Genomic DNA, 16,951 nt, shown 5'->3' with positions numbered 1-16,951 from the left:
CAATTAGCGGGAATAGAACTAACCCAGAAATTTAGATGACCGTATTTATGGCGAACAATATCAACCCAAAAAATACTGTCAGAATTCAGATACTTGAAAACATTCTTAGACATAAGAGAAGACTTAGCAAAAGATAGATTCCGGTGACCCAAACCCCCCTCAGATTTACAATCAGTAATACTTCTCCAATTCACAGCATGGATGCCCTTTCCATTGCCCCCTTTGTACCAAAAGAAATCCCGAGCCATACGAGTGATTTCCTGGAGAACCGAATCAGGGACAGGGTAGGCAGAGAGGTAATAAATTGGGATTGAAAGGATAGAGGAGTTAAGGAGAATCGATTTAGCAGCGAAAGAGAGTTTACAAGTTTTCCAACGGGCACACATATTTTTAATCTTGTCAAGCATTGGTTTGAAGGAGAGAACACTGAGTTTTCTGGGAGAAACAAGGATACCTAAATAAGTCAGGGGGAAGTGAGCTAGAGAAAAACCAGAAATGGAGCAGATACTATGAGCCACTCTTTTATTGAACCAGGAAGGGAGGTAGATTTGGGTTTTGGTAAGATTAGGATATTGCCCAGTTAATCGGGAATAAAAAGCAAAGCAAGAATTAATGTTGCGAGCAGCAGATCGAGAGGCTCGGGTAATCAACATGATGTCATCCGCAAACATTAAATGATTAAAATTGAAACGCAGATTACAGTCAAAACCAGGGATCAAATTGGAAGTCATAGCATGATTTAAAATAGTAGTGAGGTTCTGTGCTACTAAGATGAATAAATAAGAAGAAAGGGGATCTCCTTGACGGATGCCTCGAGAGGAAGTAAACCAATTGGTGGGAACTCCATTAACGAGAATAGCAAAGGAGGAAGATCAAGAGTAGCATCGATCCGGAAAATCCGGATGGACGGGAATTTCATTTTGGTGAGAGTAGCAAGAATTGCACTCCATTTAATGGTATCATAAGCTTTCTCTATATCTAGTTTAATCATCATCCTAGGGGGGCAACTGCGATCAAATTCCGGAGAATGGGCCACCACCGAATAGCTATAACATTATCAAAAGCTCCTCGATCCGAAATGAATCCAAACTTTGCTCTCGACCTATCAACATAGGGAGAACAGGGCTCGATTCGATTCGCGAGAATTTTTTTGATATAAGTTTATAGCAGACATTGCATAACGAAATAGGGCGGTAGTCCGAAACCAACCGGGGATTAGCTTTTTTAGGGATAAGAGTAATATAGGTTCTACCCCAGGAATTAGGAAGATGAGAGGTTTGAAAAAAATATCTAATGGCATTAAATAAAAGATCACCAAAATACTCCCAGAAGAACCGATAAAACTCAACATTGAAACCATCAGGACCGGGAGATTTACCAGTGGGAAGATCAAGAAGAGCGAGAAAGATTTCATCCTTGGAGACTTCCCGAACAAGTAAATAACCAGTATCAGACGAGATAAAAGGAAGGTCATCAGGCAGCTCATTAATAATATCATCCAGAACAGTATGAGAATTGGAATCAGGATCAGACCAAAGATTAGAATAGTAAGCCATAAAAGCATGCTCAATGCTATTCGGATTATTAAAACAGTTACCTGAAGAATCCATGATATGAGAGATGTAATTATGATGAGCTCGGATACGGGCAGAGTTGTGGAAAAAAGAAGTATTCTTATCACCATCACAAACCCAAAGGAGACGCGCTCGCTGGGCCCATCTGATAGAATTCTGGCGTTGAAGCGCTGCAAGTCTAGCATACTGAGTAGACAGATTAGATTGAGAAAAGGTAGTATCATCCATGCTTTCAAGAAGAGAAATATCAGATTCAGTTTGAACAATGGCTTGATCTAAGGAATTAACACCAGAATGTTTCCAAGCAATAAGCTTGAATCTGATACACGAGAGTAAATGCGAAACAATATGAAGAGGGTTACCGTGAGAAGGAGACAGGAGAGCCTTCAAAACAATATCATGGCAATCAGCAAAATCCAACCAATAATTCTCGAAACGAAATAAGGAACGTTTAGCAGAATCATGAAGCGAGATCGATAAAACAAGAGGAGAGTGGTCCGAAAAACTGCGGGAAAGATGAGTAAGAGAGAAATTTTTAAAGCGAGAGCTCCAATCAATATTAACAATGCAACGATCCAATCGAGCCCAGCGACGAGCTAAACCACGTTGGTTATTGCACCAAGTGAAAGGAGAACCAGAAAAATTAAGATCAAGAAGGTTGTTAGAATCCACAAAACTCCGAAAAAAAGAGGCTTTGCGAGAATAATAGTAAAATCTGCCACCCTTGTGTTCATTCGGATACAAAATAGAATTAAAATCACCGATAATTAACCGAGGGATGTGAAAAGACGAAATTTTGGAGAGCTCATCCCAGACCATACATTGAGAAGAAAAACGAGAAGAATTATAAACAATAGAGATAATAGAAGTGGAGAAATAGTTTGAAGAAATAACCAAATGAAGAACGCGGCGAGAAAAAGCAATAGGGGTGACCATACCCAAACCCTTCTTCCAACAAACAAAGATACCACCAGAGTAGCCCTCCGCAAGGATGGAAGCCCAATCCCACGCCCGTGAGAGTTTAGAGCAAAACTTGCCAAGTCGATCAGAGTTAGCTCTGGTTTCAACGAGGCACAAAATAGCTATATCCTTCAGACGAAGAAGACGATGAATGCGTGCAAGGGTGTCCCGGGACGAGAAGCCCCTGCAATTCCAGCAATAAATTTTTTTAGTAGTCATAAAAACAGTCAAGATAGAAAAAAAGTAACTCCCAAAAGAGGAAAAATCAGTAAAGATGGAGTCAAGGATTGCTGGGTTCCCCCATCTCCAATCGTCCCTTCTTTTGGGAATCAACTTCCATGATAGCACCCTTGCGAATGAGAGCAACACGTCGGGCTTCCTCCTGATATTGGTCAAGGGTCATATGATCATCAGGTTCATCTTCTTCTTCTGACATTTGATCATCGGAACCCTCAGAATCTTCATCTTCAAAACCACTGTCATCTTCCATTGAACCATCATCCAGGGCCGCAGAGACCCGATCAACGATCATGGAGTGCTCAGGGATAGGGTTAGCGCCGTTGAGAGCAGAGTTTTCAGTAATGGAAGACAAGAGAACAGGAGGAGGAGACCTATGTCTACGATCCAACGGCTCAGATGTCTTCTCTGAAAGGGGATGGGAAATGACAGGAGGGGGAGGGGAGTCCCGATACGCATAGGGAGGGTGCGATTTAGAGTCCCCAGAAGCCTGTGGAAGAGTAACGGGTCTGGAATCAATGTCAGATCTGGCCAGGGGAACAGAAGCAACAGTGCTCGGGGAAACGTGCGAAGTGGCATTGGAATTATGACGCCGTCCACTAGCACCCCCGTGTAAACCGCCACGTAAGCAATGAACAGAAGCGCCTCGAGAAGGTTGAGTGTCCTGTCTCGTCGCGGCTGCCGAACCCACAGCCACGGCGGGGGCGCGAGCACCACCGCCGCGGGGCCGGGAAGGGCCTCGCCGGCGAGAGACAATTAACCAAGGCCCAAAGTCCGAATCGACCACAGGAGTCGAAGAAATCACCGGAGCCTCGAAACATTAGTCGGGAGAAGAGACACCAATACCACTCGCCCGGCCAAGAACCAAAGGAGAATGCTCCCTCGCCTAACCTCCATCCCTCGTTGAGAACGAGAGGGCTGCGAGGCATTAGCATTTCTGATTGCCGACGCTGCTGCAAGAGTTGGAGCCATGTCCAATCACTCCACGGTATAATAGAAGGTAGGAAGGCGCCTGATTGAACAACTATGAACACACGATGGAGATCGCCTCCAAGCCGTAAGCCCTTGCTTAGAGGTTTGGAAAGGTCCAATTCTATGCAAACTCGGCGTACTTTGGTTCTAGTTAAGGATGTGGTAAGCTCATCAACCTTCAGTAGGTTTGCCCGGATGGCCGTTGATGGTTTCAAGGGTATCACCGCCTCGAATTCGATGGGTAGATTGTGAAGTTGGATCCGGATCGCACTCGCTGTGAGTTTAGTGAAAGTGGGCTCAAAATACGACCTCCAGGGAGACAGTTGGAGAATTAATCCATTAATGGTCCAAGGACCTTCGGAGAGAAGGCGACTGTAAATACGCCTCCGATTCGGCATCCGAGAAGGATGAATCCATTGGGAAGATCAGAGATGAGGATTTCACCAATATCTTCCCATTTCTTCAGTAGAATGTTCTTGACTTGTTCAAAGGCTGGAGGCTTTCCGAAGAACTTGCCGAATAGAGAGTACTCGAAATCGAAGACGAGCTCGATCCAGGGTATCATTATCAAGCTTTACGAAATCAGAAGTATTCTCTTTGAGTTTGTTGAGGACTGTGGGATTATGAAGTGGAGAATTATCCTGAGAAGAGGAGAGTTTAGAAGCAATCTGGGCCCATGAAAGGGGGGAAGAGCGAGCAGGAGCGGACGGCGAAGAGGTTGGGGGATTAGACCCCCCGCTTGCCATAGCAAGAGGGGGAGGGAGAAGGGGACAGAGGCAGCGCAAGGAAGAAGGAATTAGAGTTACAGTTCACTCAAGTGGTCTGCTTCCTTGGGACCTTTGTTTTTGTTTTATCTTGGAATAAACCATTCACACCAACAACTACCTTTTTTAGGCATTCAATCTCTAACATATATAAACAGACTAATCCAGCACATTTTCAAATCTTTGAAATTAAATGTCAAAAAGGCCCCAGTTTTACTTACCTGTTTGTGCACAGTTGATGCTTGCTGAGCATTTGAGAAGAAATTGAAGTGTGTTTCCATGTATTCCTTGTTAAATGGATGAATTGAAAGCACAATTTCATGAAATGATCCAAAAGAAACCTGTGTATTGGCATGAATAAGAATGATCATCAGGTTTTCAGTTCAAGGAATAATAACAATTCATTGTAACAATCACTGATTGAATTTCTCACAAGATACAAATAGAACTGAATAGAATAAACACATTTAAACCTGTTATAGATTCAGATGTATGAAAAGAATAATCTAATAAGATATAGAGAATTTATGAGAATCAAAGAAGAGTTTGTGGTTCTGATCCATATAGCTATTGATAAGAGCAGTTCGACATGTATCAGTTTTCTATTAAAAAAATAATAATTACAAACTTCACCATAGTAATTTCATATTTCGACTTTTTCGTTCAAGCATGCAGATTCCGATAATTTCGGGTGTCTCTTATCAGAATATGAAAAAAATATCAGATGCATACATGCTGGAAAAATGTCAGTACTACTACCTTACCTTATTTCCATCCATAAGAAGGTTCATACCACAAGAAGAAAATGGTAAAGTGTACAAAATGATAGAAATAATAAAGAGTTTAAAGTTTTCATGATACCTTAGTCAGTTACCACCTCAACAAGGATTGTTTTACATTCACCTTCAGGTCCACATGAAATGGAAGATGGTCCCCAACTTTAACAAATAGGGACCATACCATCAACTGGCTGCAGAATTTATTTCTCAGTAGTTGCAATGGGTACATATTTTGTCATGTGCATATCCCCATAAGTCTCAAACCTGCATTGATCCAACATTGAACAAAATCAGATGCACTGGAACTGATTAATATCATGCTTTTTGGTACACTGTCAAATGAAAAATGGTCCTTCCTCACTTGTGAGAGTTGGGGACCAAGGAACTATAATCAAATGCTATGTGATATTCCTCCTGGATCTATATGCACATGTTTTGGTATCTCTTTGCTTGCAGAAATGGGCCAGACTTAAATGGAGATCCACCCAAGTCCCCAAAAAAAACCTAAGGAAGCATATGCCCTGAACTTGACTAAACTATGGTTGGCTAGGACTGGTTATGTCTAAATCCTAATATTGAGTTCCATACTAGGCTTATTTCATAGTCTGTTTTTCTCGTCAGGCCAGCCCGGCCCTGTCACAGTCTCTAACTAACTCCGAAAAGTCAAGAAGAAGAGTACTGCTTGTCGCCCTAGGATGATGACATTCAAGCAGTCCACATGCTTTGGATACAATAATCCAGAGCATGAGAATATAAGGTAGATATTGAGAGCAATATCCAGACAGCCTGTATCTAAAAAGAGAGACTCAAATTTCAGGCATGTATGATCATAATAATGGCGACACCGTTGAAGGATAATCAAGAATGAGATGAAACTATGGTGATAGATATTTGAAGTTTTAGAACATATCTCCTTCATATGTTTGATCACTTTCCAATGTAGTTAAAGCCATTGACCTATTGAACTTGGAGTCATTCTAGAAAAATATCAATGCTAACTTGATAGCTTAGCATTTCTAACTTGGAGACAAGAACAAGATATCAGACTTAATTTGTCCAAACTAATGGAAAATAGAAATGATACTAAGACATTTACATCGTAAGGAAACCAAGCAGGATATGTGAATTATATTTATCTGATTCATATAACCAGCAGTACTTCTTTATGATAGTTTATATCAGCAGAAACCCTTTGGGTTTTCACCTGTTTAACTAATCCTTTGGCCACATAAAAATCAATTATTTATTTATTTATTGGCATGCTGATCATAAGAAAAAAATATAACAAGGATATTTGTGGAAGATACATGTCTGGATTAATTCTCTAATAAATGCAAAAAAACACTATTTCTAATATTCCATGCAACTGTTTCTACGGGTTACTATCAAAAGATGCTCAATGTTCATGTCATAAATAGAAACTGCTGGTAATATGTTATCTGCGATTGCGAACAATTTTATGAACCTAACTGCATGCATATTGTGCAACTCAAATCAGTACAATCAGAAGTTTCTCAGGAGCCTCCCATTGTTCACACTTAACATCAGATGCATTTCCACTTTTTTGGCATCAAAGAACAAGTTGGTAAATTTTGTGGCATAAATTTTTTTCCCGAGTCCAAGAAGGTGGTAACTTAAAACAAGTAACTATTATCAAAATAAATCTCCACTTATGAATTAAAACTATTTCATATGAATTGTCAATGTTGAATGTGAACAATTCAATTGTAAGGGATGAGATCTCAAATCACCAATTCTTAGCAGACAAAATCCCAGACATCACAACCATAAAAACTCAAGACAGAAAACAAACCAACAAGAATTCATAAGCATAAAAAAATATCTTTAGGAGAGATATGAGAATAGTACAATACATAGAATATGCATAGATATGTGGCAAACAGACTAATTGCTTAAGAGAATATTTGTTATAGAAAAGGGGAACACCAAGATCTCAATAGAAACACAAGGCTTGACAGTCATATGATCATAACACTCTGGTCAGTATAAATCCTGCAATATTACCTAATGGTTCTGCCTGCAAATAGAAGATTAAGTTAAAAGTTGCACCCGTACAGAAAGCTGGCTTCTACAAGAGTTCTCATTTGGCAAAGTGAGGATCAAGCAATCGAGGAATCTCGAGAAATCCAACATGTTATTTCCCTCCAAATAACTTCTTCAGCTTCTCATCACGTGCTATTGTCTTTTCATTAGCAGGATCCTGAAATAGTGAAATGAACAGATTAATTTCGAACAATATTCAAATTCCGAGCTCTACAAGACTACAACTCTGCCAGGAGAAATGCATACCAATAGAGATGATGTGAGGTGAAGACTTTTTAGTGTGAATAGGGATCAGGAAAGTTTTGGAACAAGCCTCTCATTTGGTGCAGATAGAAAAAAAGAAGGCAAAAAGCTCAAGAACAAGAAGAAAATTTCTGAGAGAATATTTTAAAGTTTAAATGATAAACAACAACATTCTCCAAGTGGCAGTCGTGTGAATGAACAAAGTGCCAACAGACCCAAGTTAAGATTTCATTAGTGTAAGATATTTTTGAAAATTTTTATTAGCTAACCTTAATTCAAAATGTAGAAAAGAATAAAGCTGAGTATCCATATGAAAGTCAGGAGTAGTGCTCAGGATATAGTTCAGGATGTTGAATATCAAGATAGTGTGTACAGCAAACATTATTAATGATGGAAATCCATCTGAACATTGCTAAGCAAAACGGCTTTCTATAAGTTCTCTGTTCGAAGGTTCAAGGATCCAACACTTCAACTAAAAGTGATTAATGATCTCACATAATCATTTCCTCTCACAAAGAACCAACTTCCTTACAAACTAACTTGCTTGTTTATTGGGAAAAGCACATCCATCATTCCCTTTATCAAAAGAAGCACACCTATTTTTTCCTTTTTATTCATGATTCATCTCTTCTGACACTTTCCAAGTAAAGAATCAGTTACCTCTGTGTGTGTGTCTGTTAAGGAAACTGCTGATTAATCCTATCAAACACACACACACACAAAAAAGGCTCCCTATTTAACATTTTCTCTGCTGAGAAAGTATTGTAACTACAGGATTCCATAAAGGTTTCCTACTACATCTGCCAGACTAACTAATACCTTTCTCAAAAACTAGCAACCATTAGAAGAACCAAGCCAAAGAAAACCCAACAATTTATATAAAAAAACACAAATCAATCCATCAAGAAATCAATCAATGAGTTGGATGAGCACTTGTATCTGATAATCAGATGAAAGTAGATGATCAAACAAAGAACTATAATGCGAATTTGTACAACATTTGAACAATTAAAGCAGATAATCAGTAAATTGTCTATAAATCAATGCATCTCTTCAGGCAATTCACAAATGAATATGAGAAACAAACAGCAATACCCCAAACCACAAGATCTAACCAAAATTACTGAGAACCCTAATACATCAAGCTGTGAGCTAAAGAGAAAGGGATCGAGATACCTTGAGGTTGTGCTGCTTGATGTAATCCCAGATGATCTTGAGAGCCTTTGCTACCTCTTCTCCCCCGCCGACGCCGCAGCGGGCCTGGAAACCATCACAGCGTGCAGCGCCACGGGTCTTCACGGCTCAGGCGCGATGAAGGGAGAGGAGAATGGGTTGCGGGAGGGGAAGAGCACCTGGAGACTACGATGAGGAGCTTCGTCGCCATTGGAGATGGAGATCGAGCATCTAGGGTTTTGGTCCTTTTGGTTTTGGGATGAGAGCGCGCCTTGGAATGCTTTGTTTCTCATCGCGGGAATGATGCCATTTTTTTTTAAAATAATAATCTAATAATAATTTTTCAAATAAAATTCAACAATATAAGTAATAATTTTTTTTAATGAATATTTTTAAAAATTACTTTCTCCGGTCCTATTTACATGTCCATTTTAATGAATTTCATTTAATTTTAAAATATCAATTAAAATTAGTAGAAAATCTTAATTTTATATAAAAAGTATCAATATTTTAAAATTATTCTTATTAAAAATCCATTAGTATTCTATTAGTTTTTTTCTCTACTTTTGATTATTATCACTCCGGTCTTATTTATATGTACATTTTAATAAATTCATTTCGATTTTAAAATATCAATTAATATTAGTTGAAAATATCAATTTTATAAAAAATTATCAATATTTTAAAATTATACTTATAAAAATCCATTAGTATTCTATTAGTTTTTCTCTCTACTTTGATTATTGTATTCTTGAAAATTATTCACTCCGGTCTTATTTACATTTCTATTTTAGTGAATTCATTCAATTTTAAAATATCAATTATAATTAGTTGAAAATCTCAATTTTATAAAAAAAGTTATCAATATTTTAAAATTATTTTTATTAAAAATTCATTAGTATTGTATTAGATTTTTCTCTCTGCTTTGATTATTATTCCGAATTTCTCTCCCAAAATGGTGTTTTATTTTTTTTAAAAAAAATATTGATATTTAATGTTTCATAGATTTTTTTGAATGAATACGTAAAAATGGAAAAAAAAACTACTACAAAAGGACATGTAAATAAAACAGCGGAAAGTAATAAATTAATGAACATAAGTATTACATACAAATATATATATATATAATTTTCAACTGAGTGCATTTAATTATTTTTAACTTGGTTTAGATATAACTTTTTCACAATATTTTTTTTAAAAAAAATGGATTAACCACCCAAAATAGGTGGTGTTTAGTTAAATGTAATTCACAATGAGTGGATTTTTAATAACAATATATCGTAAATTCTATATTTTAAAAAAATATAGGATAATTTAATATAGAGTTTAGTTGGATGTAAATGAAATATAATTTTGTGTTTGGTTGAATAGATTTGTAAATTGATTTTAAAAAAAAGCATGTTTTTAGTTTGATGTATTTAAAATATATGAACAATTAAAGTGAGATTACCCCATATTAGGTAACTATTAGGTTTATTAATTAGGAAAAATTATTGTTTGCCTCTCATGATATTCAAAAATTCCTAAAAACCCTAGCCGATGAATCTCCATATAGACTTCAATATCATCCAATAAAAATAGAACCACAAAACAACACCGAAAAATATCTTGTTCTACTAGAATTGTTTAAAAAAAATCATAAACACAACTTCTTCAACGGCGTCCACCTTGGCTCAATACCTTAGACTGCGAGCTGATGAAATGCCGAATACTTGAGCTAGAATTCTTCTCCAAACAATGGCGGAAACGCAAAGTTCTTCTTCGAGACAAGGATGCCCAGGCAAAGACAATTTTGGAAATGGAAAAGCTGAAGAGGCGAAGAGAGAAAAAAAAGTATATCCGGCGCCAGTAATGGTTGTCTCTAGAGATTACCCAAAACAATAACCTCCCACTCCCTCTCAAACCAAACACATGATTGCACAACCACAACTTCCTATGTGAGGGCAATTTCGTCCATAAAATTTAAAAGTAGCTCTGTTATAGCCGGTTACAACTTTTTGGGGGTTTGAAAATCATTGACCTTAAAAAGAGGGTGTTTTTGGCAATATTGTAATGTTAGGGGGTTTTTTTTTGGCAATTTGCACTATTAATTATTGTTAGTTATGTTATAGATTGTGGATTATTAATTTTTCGATTACCAAGCAATAAGCACACATATCTATAAAGAACGAAAGAAGAGGACATAAAATTTAGTAATGCAATTGGCACAATGTGCCTACGTTTATAAGGTCAAGCTTAAAAATTGAAATCCACCAAAAAAAACAAAAAAAGAAAATAATAGTTACACAAACTCTCCCAAGAGTATACTTGTGATCAAAGATCTTATTTTTAAAGAATCACCTTAACTAATGTTCCATTGTCTCGACCTCTCGTTGATTCGACGATTCTTCACCAGAATCCTTCCATGATCACCATCACTAATAGGCTTTCTCTCACAAGATTGACCCAGGCCTGTTTCCTTAGGCCTCTCTCTTGCATCCTAAATCCTTGAGATAAGACTTATATAAGACTCCCACTTGAACCACGCCATAAAACATTTCTATACAACATCCAAATCTAGCGTTGCAACTCTAATAGTAAACCATGTTACAACTTAGCCCACCACACTTGTTGAACAAGTTGAGTTACAACTCTAAATTACAACATAATCTCAAGACAATCCTCTAGGTTAAGTCCAAACCAAACAAGTCCCAAAATTTTCTATAGATGTATGTTGATAGGGGTTAATGTCACCTATGAAATGCAAGTACACATGCCAAATAAGTAATATAGTGTATGTAAAACAGGGTATCGATCCATGAGGAACAAGGGATTACCAGTATTAATTCAGTACTTGTTAATTAGTCTAAACTAAGATCGAAGATGTCAGGTCATTAGTGAAAACAAGCTACAAAATAAACCAATGACCCACCAAGCATGGAAGAGAGGTGTTCAGCATAGGTTCCCCTACGGTATGATTGAGCTTGAGACAAGGTTGCACCAAATTTTGCAATACGATTTAACCAAGAGAATTCCTAAATCATATTGCCCCTTTCTCATGGTGAATAAAAAGTAGTTCTATATGGCTCTAATGCAAATTACCCTATGACTGCATTATATATACTCAATTAACTCTACTAGAGAAGACATAGATGCAGTGAGTAGCCAATCCCCCTTTCTAGGACATTGACTCTAATCCCATACAAAGCAAGATTAAGATCTCTTTCCGGTGCTCACTTTCTACAATATCATTACGATTGGAATCCTAATGTTAACTCACTCCAGAGAACCACAAAGAAAGAGGTTTGAAAACCAAAGTGCCCCATTTCTAGGCAGATTTGTGATTCCCTTCAATTGTGGTATACCTATACAAGGTGGATCTTTCGATATGTCACTAATGTACATCAATCATAAAACTCTAGGCTTTTTCTACAACAGAGTTCAAGACAAAAAAAAAAACCGCAAAATTGAATTCAAAAGCAAAGCATTGCAATAGGTCAAGCGTTACAAGATTTAAAGTCTACAACTATTGTCATCCAAAAGGTAAACCCTAGGTTTTATCTATGCCACAAACATCATGAAGTTTAGTTCACCATTAGTGGAGGGAAATCATACAATCTAATCAAAACGAACAAAGTAAATGAAAACATTAAAATTCCCTCCAAACTTTGTCGTCTTAGATTACCAAGTGAATATCTTTTTGCTTGGTTGTCAAAAAACTCATTCAAGACTCTCAATAAAATCTTTTATACATTACTTTTTAGTGTCACTTACGGGCGTAAGAATGAGGCCGTAAGAAGCTGAAGATGGAGGGTCATGTGCCTTACGGGTATCTTATTGTCATAAGCTCCACCTGTAAGGTCTTCTGTCTTGGAGTTACGGTCAAGCTTACGATTGCGAGCTTCTTTGGATGGTGCAAAATTCTCTATCTAAGGCTTACAACAGTAAGATAGTATGTTTGACATGTTCTCCTGTTCTTGTTGTGGAAGGAGCTCTTTGTTCCTTATCTTGCTTCAAGATTGCTTTTTTAAGCTCCTTTTTGCTCATTATGCTTTGCCCATGGCCATGAATCAATTTTGCTCCATGTTAAGTATTATCTCTCAAATAAATGTCATAACATATGTCAGTTAAGTGTAGAAAATTATATGAAAATATGTTCAATTATGCACTTATCATTTGTACACATACACATTTATTTATTCATCATACTTTCACTTTTTCAAGAAGATTATATATAAAAGCGTAATTTCAAGAGTTATTGAACAAAAGGAATTCTGAATTTATGAAAAATTACACAATCCTAGGTAATATATTTATGTGTAACCCCCATCTATACCTTAAGTGATGCTTCCTTTAGAGTTTGGAATATTGACTTGAAACTACACCCAATTTGGCGTAATTCCAAATCCACAAAAACGACAAACCATTTTATCCTAAAATACTTTGACTTTTTTTTTTCTAATGTAGCTCAACAAATAAAATACTTTGAAGGATTTTGTAATTTCAAATAAATGGGCTTCCAAATCAGGCCAGACAAACATCACGTTAGACAAATGAAGTAAATATATAACGACATTGATGACCGTAACGACAAAATTGGAATACATCAGTAAGACAAGAAGTGATTAAATGCCCATACATAAGAAAGAGAGGGGTATGGAGGGCAAAAAGAGGGTGTCAGTCGAAAGAAAAGTACAAGAAATGATTTTCATATACGGTTATTCATGGTGCCCCTCTATTGGACCATATCTCAGGGGTTATCAACTGAATCCCTAATTAAAGAAGGCATGTTGGTTCACAGGATATCGAGATTTTGTTTGATAGTTGTTTCCCTGCCTTACATCACTATTGTTTGGTTTGTTGTAATAATAATTATTATTATTATTTTTATGTAAGGTTTGTTGATGTAAGATTAAAGGTATAGTCACTATGTGATTGAGATGGTGAGATTACCTCATTATCTATTATTATTACTAATTATTTAATACTCCTCATATAAATTATTTATTAAATTTAAAAATATTTAATATTTCTTTATTTACTTTATTAAATGTTTTATAATTAAATATGAGATAAACATGGTCATGATTGGATGCCTCTTACTATACTACATTTCAATTTACATCAAATTTTACTGTAAGTTAAAATAGTGTAATAGTGGATGAGATATAAGTCCACTTACATTAAGTCAAGATTTTACATCAAACCAAACCGTCGCTTACATTATAGCTACTTACAAGTAATCAAATAGGGCTACAGTGTATTTGTAAAACATGTATATGAAAATACAGGAGAATCCAATCTTGTGTTTAGTTTGATGTATGTGAAGTATGATTTTATCTTTGGTTGAAAAGATTTGTAAATTTGGATTTGAAAAACATGTGTCTGGTTAGATTTATTTAAAATATATAAACAATCAAGGTGAGGTTACCCTATTTTGGGTAACTATTAGATTTATTTATTATTGTTAGATCCATTATAGATTATGGATTTTTAATATTTTATTACCAAGCAACAAGCACACATATCCATGAAAATTGAAAGAAGAAGATACAAAGTTTAGTAACGCAATTGGGCATAATGTGCCTACGTCTATAAGGTCAAGCTCAGAGAATTAAATCCACTAGAAAAGCAAAATAAAACAATGATGGTTACACAAAGTCTCCAGGGATTATACTTGTGATCAAAGATTTTATCTCTAAAGGATTACCTTAACGAACCTCTAATTTGTCTCAACATTTCATTGACCTAACACTTTTTTACCAGAATCCTCCATGATCACCATCACCAATGAGCTTTCTCTCACAATATTGACCCATGCCTACTTACTTAAGCCTCTCTCTTACATTCTAAATTCTTGAGATAAGACTTGTATAAGACTCCCACTTGAACCGCCTCACTAAACCTTTATCTTCGTGATTCTATGTATCTTCCAAATCTAGCGTTGCAACTACCATTGCAATTCATGTTACAACTTTGCCCACCACACTTATTGAACATACCGAGTTACAACTCTAGATTGCAACATAACTCGAGTTACACCATCCACCATTCCGATAAAGTCCAACTTAAACATTGCTGAAAACTTTTTTTATAGATATATGTATGCATACACATTTATTCATACAAAATAATTTTGCTTTTTCAAGAAGAGTATGTATAAAAACGTAATTTCAAGAGTTATTGAACAAAAGGAATTTTGAATCTATGGACAATTACACAATGGTTGGTAATATGTGTGTGTGTGTGTGAAAATAGGGATCATGTAACCCCGTCTAATCCTCAAGTGATGCTTCCTCTAGAGCTTGGAATATTGGACCTGAAACTACACTCAATTAAGGTGGTGTTTGGTTCAATATAACGAAAAATACATGGGTTTTAAAATTCAATTCAGTTAAATCCTATATTTGGTTAGATGTAGCTGAAGATCTTGTATTATAAGATTTCATATTTAGTCAGAGAAATTTATGGATTTGGAATTAAAAACCTTTTACATACCAAATATTTTAATATCATTTTAATAATTTTGAGTACAATATTAATTAGTTTAACTATTAATTTTATTATTAAATTAGTTATTAAATTTATTAGTATATTTATTAATTTTTTATAGTATTTTGTAATTTTTTAATTTAATTATTAACCCAATAAAAATTTATGAACTTTTCATACATTTCTACCATGTTATGCAATGATTTTAATTATCATATTGATCATTTAACTATTAATTTTATTATTAAATTAGTTATTAAGATAATTATTACAATTATTATTAGATTTTATAATTTTTCTACTCAACAAAGGTATTTATAAATGTTTGACAATACTTGCTTTCCTTAATTAGTTACATAAAGGTTATAAGTTATATATGTGAAGAAGTCTAAAAATAAATGATTTGGGTTTAAGGCCAATTTGATTGTAAAACCAAATCTCTCATTGTATGTAATGTGAGTAATATTGGCTTTTAGAATCCTGTGAATCAAGTATTGGATTTCTATAGACCTAGTAACTCAAGTTATATGTAACTCAGAACCCCTCCAAACAAACACTACCTTCGAGTAATTCCAAATCTACCAAAACAACAAACCATTTTCTTCTAAAATACTTTGACTTTCTTCAAATGTCGTTAAGCCATTTTATTCTAAAATACTTTGACTTTCTTCATATATCATTAAGCAAATAAAACACTTTGAAGGATTTTGCAATTTCAAATAAATGGACTGCCAAATCTGGCTAAACAAATATCACGTGAAACAAGTCGAGTAAAGATATAACGATAATGATGACTGTAACGACAAAATTGGACTGCACCACTGCTGCAAGAAATGATTAAACGTCCATACAGGAGCATGGAGGGCAAAAAGAGAGTGTGAGTTGAAAGAAAAGTCCAAGAAATTACTGTCATATAGGGTCATTTGTCGGTCTCCTTTTGTTGGACCAGATCTCAGGGGTTATCACCTGAATCCCTAATTAAAGGAGGGCATGATATAGGGTCATTTGTCGGTTTTCTTCTATTGGACCAGATCTCAGGGGTTATCACCTGAATCCCTAATTAAAGGAGGGCATGATATAGGGTCATTTGTCGGTTTCCTTCAGTTGGACCAGATCTTAGGGGTTATAACCTGAATCCCTAATTAAAAGAGGGCATGATATAGGGTCATTTGTTCGTTTTCTTCTGTTGGACCAGATCTTAGGGGTTATCACCTGAATCCCTAATTAAAGGAGGGCATGTTGGTTTACAGGATGTCAGAATTTTGTCAGATAGTTATCCCTCAATTTTCAACCTAGAACTTTTTTCAAAATTTGCTGTCAAAGAACAAAATTATTATAATAAAAATCTTGACGATGAATTAGATGTTTTTTTACACAATTGAATATATATATATATTTATTATTTATTATTAATAAAAGAATAAAATTATAGATGTAAGCAAAACACATGAAAGGTGATGAAAATATTAACCCTTTTTTCACAAAAATATCTACTAAACTAGTAAATGTTTAACCTCCATGCTTGACTTTAATTTTTGGAAACTATTTTTTGAGAAATGTTATAGGTAAAATAAATGTTCAATTGTTGTGCAGGTCCTTGTAATTATGTACTTTTTACTCTTTTAGTCCTTATAATATTTTTAGGTACAATTAAGTCCTCATATTTAGTCGAATTGGGTCATTCTAGTCCGCGGTGTAGATGGGCAAGTGTAAA

This window comes from Dioscorea cayenensis, chromosome 24, assembly GCF_009730915.1.
Source record: "Dioscorea cayenensis subsp. rotundata cultivar TDr96_F1 chromosome 24, TDr96_F1_v2_PseudoChromosome.rev07_lg8_w22 25.fasta, whole genome shotgun sequence".
Lineage (NCBI taxonomy): Eukaryota > Viridiplantae > Streptophyta > Magnoliopsida > Dioscoreales > Dioscoreaceae > Dioscorea > Dioscorea cayenensis.
Note: the sequence above shows the minus strand (reverse complement) of the source record.